Here is a 7,750-nt window from a genome sequence, read left to right as displayed (position 1 = left end):
CACATTAGAACCATATACTAGGAGGTACTATTAAATAACAATCGATACTAATGAACCTTAACTAAGTCAACTTCCGTTCCTTGTTAGCAAAGCTTCACCTTTAATCAACTAACAACATGCATTTTGCAAGTAGATTAAAGAATATCAAGCATATAAAGACTTTAATCACAAATAAATCAACTCTAAACCTAGAACATGCTCAAGATCCAACTACACCACAACCATCCCCTCAATGGGGAAATTACTCACTAATCATGATAATAACGAGATTAATTAACAAATAACCAAGAATCAACATGATTAACAAGTAATACCAACAACTAAAATAATAATAAAAATAAAGCAATAAAAATAGAGGAGAGAGAGTTAGAGATTCTCATTGATTGAAAATGAAAGTCTACAAACAAGATGATCAATCTTCTTCTTCAAAATCCAAGCTCAACAATGGTGAAACCCTCACTTTCTCTCTCTAAACTACCCTAACCCTAAGCTAAACCTAGAGAGAGAAGCTCTCCTAAAAACTAATTAGAGAGTAGAATAATATTATGGGGTGATGATCCATTCTCTAATTACCCTAGAAAATGGGTATAAATACTAAGCTAAGAAAATAAAAGAAAAGAGAAATAAAAATAGAAAATAAAATAAAAATAATAAACAAAAGAAAAAGGAAAGGAAAATAGAAAAGGAAAAGGAAAAAGGAAAATAAAAATAAAAATAAAAAGAAAAGAAAATACTCATGAATACCCCAAAATCCCCCAATACATCAGACCCCCAAACCTCCTTCTTCGTCTTCTTGGCTGCTCTGAATTCTCATCCTCACCATTCAAGCATGAACCTTCAAATCATCACCATCGATCGCCTTCAATCGTGGCCCTTGGATTAGTCGAAGCAATCATGACCGTTGAAGCTCATTAATCCGTACAATTAAGCTCGATAAAGATGGAGCGGTCGCTCATACCCATTGGAGCGTCCGCTCTGAGCTTCTGCCTCAAATTGGTGAAATTGAGTGAAATGGAGCGGCCGCTTCGGTTGAGTGAGCGTCCGCTCTGAAGGGTATTGCGAATTGAGTCGAAATTGAGGGGCGAATTGCAGATGCGGGCTGCTCTGATTGGAGGTGGCTGACGGTGGTTCAGTGGAGAGGTCGGAGCTGCTATAATTGCAGGGAAGAGGTGCGGGCTGCTGGTGTGTGCGTGGTTGTTGTGGGGTTGCGCGAGTGAGAATGGTGGCGCGGCTGTTTGGTTGGAGATGCGAATTGGTGGTGGTTTGGAAGGCTGCGATTATTGGTGGTTGGTTGCGGTGGAGAAGCAGGGGAGTGAGCGTTTGGGATTGCGGTGGCCGTGATGTATGTTGTGTGTGTGATTGCGGGGATTGGTGGTGAGTGGTGCTGCGTGGGGTGAAGCAAGGAGCAGGGCAGTGTGGTGGAACTGGTGGTGTTGCGTGGTGTTGTTTGTGTTGTGGCTGGTGGTATGTGGTGGTGAGCAGCAGGGGAAGGTGAGGGATAGTGTGGTTGCGTGGGCTTGTGGTGGAGGATAAGGTAGGGTGTGGTGACGGATAAGGGGCAGCATGCTTGTGAAACGGGCATTTGGCGTTTGATTGCTTGTGAAACGGGCATTTGGCGTTTGACTCAAATTGGACCCCGAACTCGCTTGACATGAATCCCGAACCCCTACACACAAAACCGAAGGAAGGAATTAGGATAAATAAAGAAAAATAAAATAAATAAAATGGAAATAAAATAAAATGAAAATAAATAAACGACGAAATAAAAATAAAACCAAGACAAATAAAATAAAATAAATAAAATAGAAATAAATAAAATAAAATAGGAAAATAGACTAAAACTTATAAAATAAAGAAAATAAACTAAAACACTCCAAAATTACCAAAATAAACTAGAAACTTTATTAAAGAGAAAACAAGAGAATAAAAGGAAAATAAGGGAAAAATAAACACGAAAATAACCTAAATACTACCCCTACGAGTGACATAAATATCACGTATCAAATTCCCCCAAGCTAAACCTTTGCTCGTCCTCGAGCAAAGCTAAGGCAAAAGAGAACAAGATGGAATTATTGAAACCAAAAGAAACAAAAAAGAAACAAGGAAAAAGAATGTACACTAACTCACTGTCGTAGGAATCACGGTTGTTTTTAGCTACAACAAGCCCTTAAAACCCCAAAGTCGCCTATGAGGACGAGTGAGGTCTCGTGAGGGTTTCCCAAGAGCTTAACCCACAACTCTTGACAAAAACCAAGGCAAGGCAACAAAACCGAAGGTAAAGAAAAAGAAACACGAAAAGAAAAAGCAAAACACAACCTCATATATGGACAAGAGATAAGGACAAGTACTAATGAATGCAAACCTTTCTAAATGGACAAATGTATGCACGTTCCAAGATGTCAATGGTTGATTGAAACATAACACATGCTAAGCATAGAGAACTACTTAGGACTCAATCCACCCTAGCCCCAACCAATCGGGCCACGTTCTCTCCACTAGCTTCAAATTAACCCTTAAGATAGCTTCTCAAGATTCCACGAAGGAACCGGAAAAAGACAAAGAAATGAAAAACTTTGAGAAGGTAATCCCGACGTCTCAACTATGCATACTCTTTCCATAGGTTTGAAGTCTATCTCCCTCCACCGTTCTTTTGACCTAACCCACTAGAGTCTAAGGGTCTTTTTATTGGTTATAACGTAAGGCTAAGGGTTAAGGCGGGGTAAAAATTTAAAATTTGGTGAAATTTCCTAAGTGAAGCAAAAAGTGCGGCCGACACTCAAAATAACTCAAGAATTCACTAAATATCAAGCAAAAATACCACTAATGCCATTCCCCCAAGCTTATTCAACACAAACACACAATATCCCCCCCAAGCTTGAACAAAGCATTGTCCTCAATGCTTAAACTAAGGAAGAAAATGAATCCATTTAAAAATATTTTTGTTGTTTTTGTTTTTTCAATCAATTTTCAATTTTTTTTTCTTTTTTTTTTTTTTTTTTTTAACTTTATTCATTGTCCTTGCCTTTTAAACTTTGGACGGCTTTTTCTTGAAACTTCACTTGATTTTCATAAATTTGCATATTTCTTTACAAGCTCAACTCTAACCAAATCTCAAAGTGCTTCTTGTTTGTGATCTACATTCTCAAAACTCAAACCTCACATGCCAATGCTTCACTAACTAAAAGGTTGGTAAACATAGGCCATTAGGTTTGTAATGTGGTTTAAACAAGAGCGGGAAACATAAGGCTCAAATTGGTTAGCAAGTAGGTTTATGCAAAATAGAAAATCAAATTTGTAACAAAATAAAAAGAAGATAAAGAAAAAAAATGAGAAAGAAGTGCCCTTTTCCTCCCCTAGAGTGCTTCGGTCACGATCTTGGGAGCTATAAGTCAAAACAAGGATCAAGACATGCATAGTTAAGGATCCAAATGCGCCACACAACAAAGTGATGAAGGCTAGAACAATGTTACCTCACACGGGATTATAACTAAGCAAATACCAACCAAGGGTGCCAAATCCACTATAGAGAGCAACACCATCTTACCACATACCCGTGAACTAAGGCTTCATGGCGCCCTAAAAGTTCTTAACCCGGCTACCTTAGCATGTAATATCCTAGAGTCAACCAATGACACTCTCAAACCGTGCACACATTAACCACTTAGGAAGAAAGGCATTCAAGAGTAAACAAATCCAAAAGATATAATGTCCAAAATAAGTACAAACAAAGCACATTTTGCTAAACTTGCCTTGAAGTAAACAAAAATATTTTTGGATTTTCCAAAAGCATGAAAAACATGGAAATGCATAAACTCACGTGCATGGCATAAATGAATCAACATCCCACCAAACATGATAGAATACCCTCCCCCAAGCTTGAATGAAACCAAGCTCTCAAATCATAAACAATGAAACCAAGGAGGGGAAAACAAGGACAAATTAATCCAACATTACCAACACATGATCTTCAAGTCACAATAAGTAAGAGAGAGAGGGAAAATAAGGATATTACCGGATATGGGATAAATGCAAAATCACACAAAAAAAAAAAACCGAAATAACCTCATATGAGCCACACTCTCTACAAATAAGGCTTGAATTCCACATGATAGGTAAGTTGAGGCACATTTCCTTGATTCTTGATCATCACCAATGCGCAAGAGTATATCAAGTTGTGTACCTAGCAAGGAACACAAACACGTCCATGAGAGAAAATCTAATCTAAAAACAAAAGAAAATGAAAGCAATAAAACACGGGTTACTTCCCGCAAAGGCTTGTTTAACGTCCAAGCAAGACCGCTCTAGGAAATAATAATTCAACGCACGCAAGAGCTTGTCAAATGCACTACTACACATTTCATGGGGGTGTAAATAGGCAAATGACGGAATAAGAACGTGCAATAAAATTATTGCACGTAAGTGAAGAGGGAGATGCCAAAAGAAAGAAGAAGAAGGATCGAAAGGAAACTCAAGAAAGTAAGAAGTAGAAGAAGGAAAAGAAGAATGGAAATAAAAGGAAAAAGGCAAATCCTCATCACAAAATTTTTGGTTGGCAAAATTCCTCTTATCCTCAACAATGATGGAAGGAGGGACATGAAAATCATCCATAGAGGGCGGCTCCCCAATAGGCTCTTTGAGATAGGAAGGGAGAGAAATAGGGTAAGAAAGGATGTGGTCAAACCTTAGAGAAAAAGGGGTATGAGAAACGGGAAAAGGGGTAGCTACTCCCTCACCACAAGGCCTCACATCGCCAATGAGGGCATGAAAATCAATCATAGAGTCCTCAAACAAAGGGCACTCACGATCTACACCTCCCTCAAGCTCAAAAACTCCAAGGGAATCAACCTTATCCTCCTTTTCACCACAATAGACAACTTTTCCTTCAACTATCTCAAAACCCAAGGTCCCAAAATCATGCATGAATGGAGGTAGATTCATCTCAAACTCATCTAAGTCCCAAGAGGCGTTCTCGATGAAATCATCCAATAATCTATAAGTCCTCATATGACTCTCGAAAAATATGTGGGACATTACCTCAAAAGAGTCTATATACTCGTAGATTGAAGGGTCATAAACATACACTTGAGACTCATCAAGATGGGAAAGAGAATTAGGATTTTCAAAATCAACACTCTCTTCATTCTCTACTCCTTCACCATCACTCGAATGCTCTCTAATGGGATCCTCACTCATATGGGGAAGAGAAGAAGAAGGAAGGGCATTTTCTTGAGAGTTGGCTAATTGGAGAATTTGGCTCTCAAGCATCTTCATTCTAGCTTCCACCTCCCTATTCTCAGCTTCCCTCATCTCGTTATACCTCTCCATCATCTCCATTATCTTCATTATCTTCTCTTCCTTCAAATTTTCCATAGAATTACCCTCATAAAAGGATTCATTAGGAGCATAAGGGAAATCATTTGGAGCCATGTAAGAACAAGAAGATGAGGAGGGAGGATCATTCACATTATATACATGAGCATCATCATATTGGGGAAAGGGGGCATAATCAAGCAAATGAGATTCACCATCAACAAAAGGAGAAAAAGAGTTGAAATCACTTGTACTAGGTTCACATATAGGATCACAAGACAAATCATGGGGTATCATGCCACCAATAAAACTATTATCACATTGAGAATCAAAATTAGCAACATTACATGCCCTATTGCGTACATCCTTAGCGAACCGTACAAAAAAGCTCCAAGCATTATGAACCGTTAATGCTTGAAATTCACCATTAAACCTACTTTCAACTTCATATCTCGTTTGTTCATTCATGCCACAATAACAAATCTCACAAGCTTCACAAGGATTACAACCATTATAGTTCAAAAACTCTACAAGTCTATGGAAATAGACATAAAAAGGCTCACCATCATATTGAGGAAAAGAAAAACGTGCCATCTTTCAACAACAAAAACTAAACAAAGAGAACATAAATAAATCAAAGGAAAAATATATACAATGGACTAGTCTCAATAAGATAACACAACGGTAATGGAAGCCGTTCCCCGGCAACGGCGCCAATTTGACAAGGGAATAATCGCGTCGTCAAACGACTACACCTAGATCAAATACAATTTATACAACCTAAACAAACCTAATACGAGTATAAGGCAAGCATAGGGGTCGAACCACAGAGAACGATTAAACACTACCAAATGCTATCAACAATTAAGCTAGTCCGGAATAAGGGAAGGTAAACTAAAGGTCTAAACAAACTAAAACTAGAGATAAAACATTAAGGGAAATGGTTTAGGTATAGCATTCACTTGAACATAAACAAAAGCATAGAAGTTGAATTAATTATGAACTAAACATGCTCAAATATCGAAATAAAAGATCCAATCTAGCCGCCTTCCGGGGTCAATTGGCTTCTCCTAACATAGCCTCTATGTTTCCACATTAGAACCATATACTAGGAGGTACTATTAAATAACAATCGATACTAATGAACCTTAACTAAGTCAACTTCCGTTCCTTGTTAGCAAAGCTTCACCTTTAATCAACTAACAACATGCATTTTGCAAGTAGATTAAAGAATATCAAGCATATAAAGACTTTAATCACAAATAAATCAACTCTAAACCTAGAACATGCTCAAGATCCAACTACACCACAACCATCCCCTCAATGGGGAAATTACTCACTAATCATGATAATAACGAGATTAATTAACAAATAACCAAGAATCAACATGATTAACAAGTAATACCAACAACTAAAATAATAATAAAAATAAAGCAATAAAAATAGAGGAGAGAGAGTTAGAGATTCTCATTGATTGAAAATGAAAGTCTACAAACAAGATGATCAATCTTCTTCTTCAAAATCCAAGCTCAACAATGGTGAAACCCTCACTTTCTCTCTCTAAACTACCCTAACCCTAAGCTAAACCTAGAGAGAGAAGCTCTCCTAAAAACTAATTAGAGAGTAGAATAATATTATGGGGTGATGATCCATTCTCTAATTACCCTAGAAAATGGGTATAAATACTAAGCTAAGAAAATAAAAGAAAAGAGAAATAAAAATAGAAAATAAAATAAAAATAATAAACAAAAGAAAAAGGAAAGGAAAATAGAAAAGGAAAAGGAAAAAGGAAAATAAAAATAAAAATAAAAAGAAAAGAAAATACTCATGAATACCCCAAAATCCCCCAATACATCAGACCCCCAAACCTCCTTCTTCGTCTTCTTGGCTGCTCTGAATTCTCATCCTCACCATTCAAGCATGAACCTTCAAATCATCACCATCGATCGCCTTCAATCGTGGCCCTTGGATTAGTCGAAGCAATCATGACCGTTGAAGCTCATTAATCCGTACAATTAAGCTCGATAAAGATGGAGCGGTCGCTCATACCCATTGGAGCGTCCGCTCTGAGCTTCTGCCTCAAATTGGTGAAATTGAGTGAAATGGAGCGGCCGCTTCGGTTGAGTGAGCGTCCGCTCTGAAGGGTATTGCGAATTGAGTCGAAATTGAGGGGCGAATTGCAGATGCGGGCTGCTCTGATTGGAGGTGGCTGACGGTGGTTCAGTGGAGAGGTCGGAGCTGCTATAATTGCAGGGAAGAGGTGCGGGCTGCTGGTGTGTGCGTGGTTGTTGTGGGGTTGCGCGAGTGAGAATGGTGGCGCGGCTGTTTGGTTGGAGATGCGAATTGGTGGTGGTTTGGAAGGCTGCGATTATTGGTGGTTGGTTGCGGTGGAGAAGCAGGGGAGTGAGCGTTTGGGATTGCGGTGGCCGTGATGTATGTT

This window comes from Chenopodium album, chromosome 15 (genome assembly GCF_948465745.1).
Source record: "Chenopodium album chromosome 15, dcCheAlbu1.1, whole genome shotgun sequence".
In the NCBI taxonomy this organism is placed as follows: Eukaryota; Viridiplantae; Streptophyta; class Magnoliopsida; order Caryophyllales; family Amaranthaceae; genus Chenopodium; species Chenopodium album.
This window is presented reverse-complemented; position numbering follows the sequence as displayed.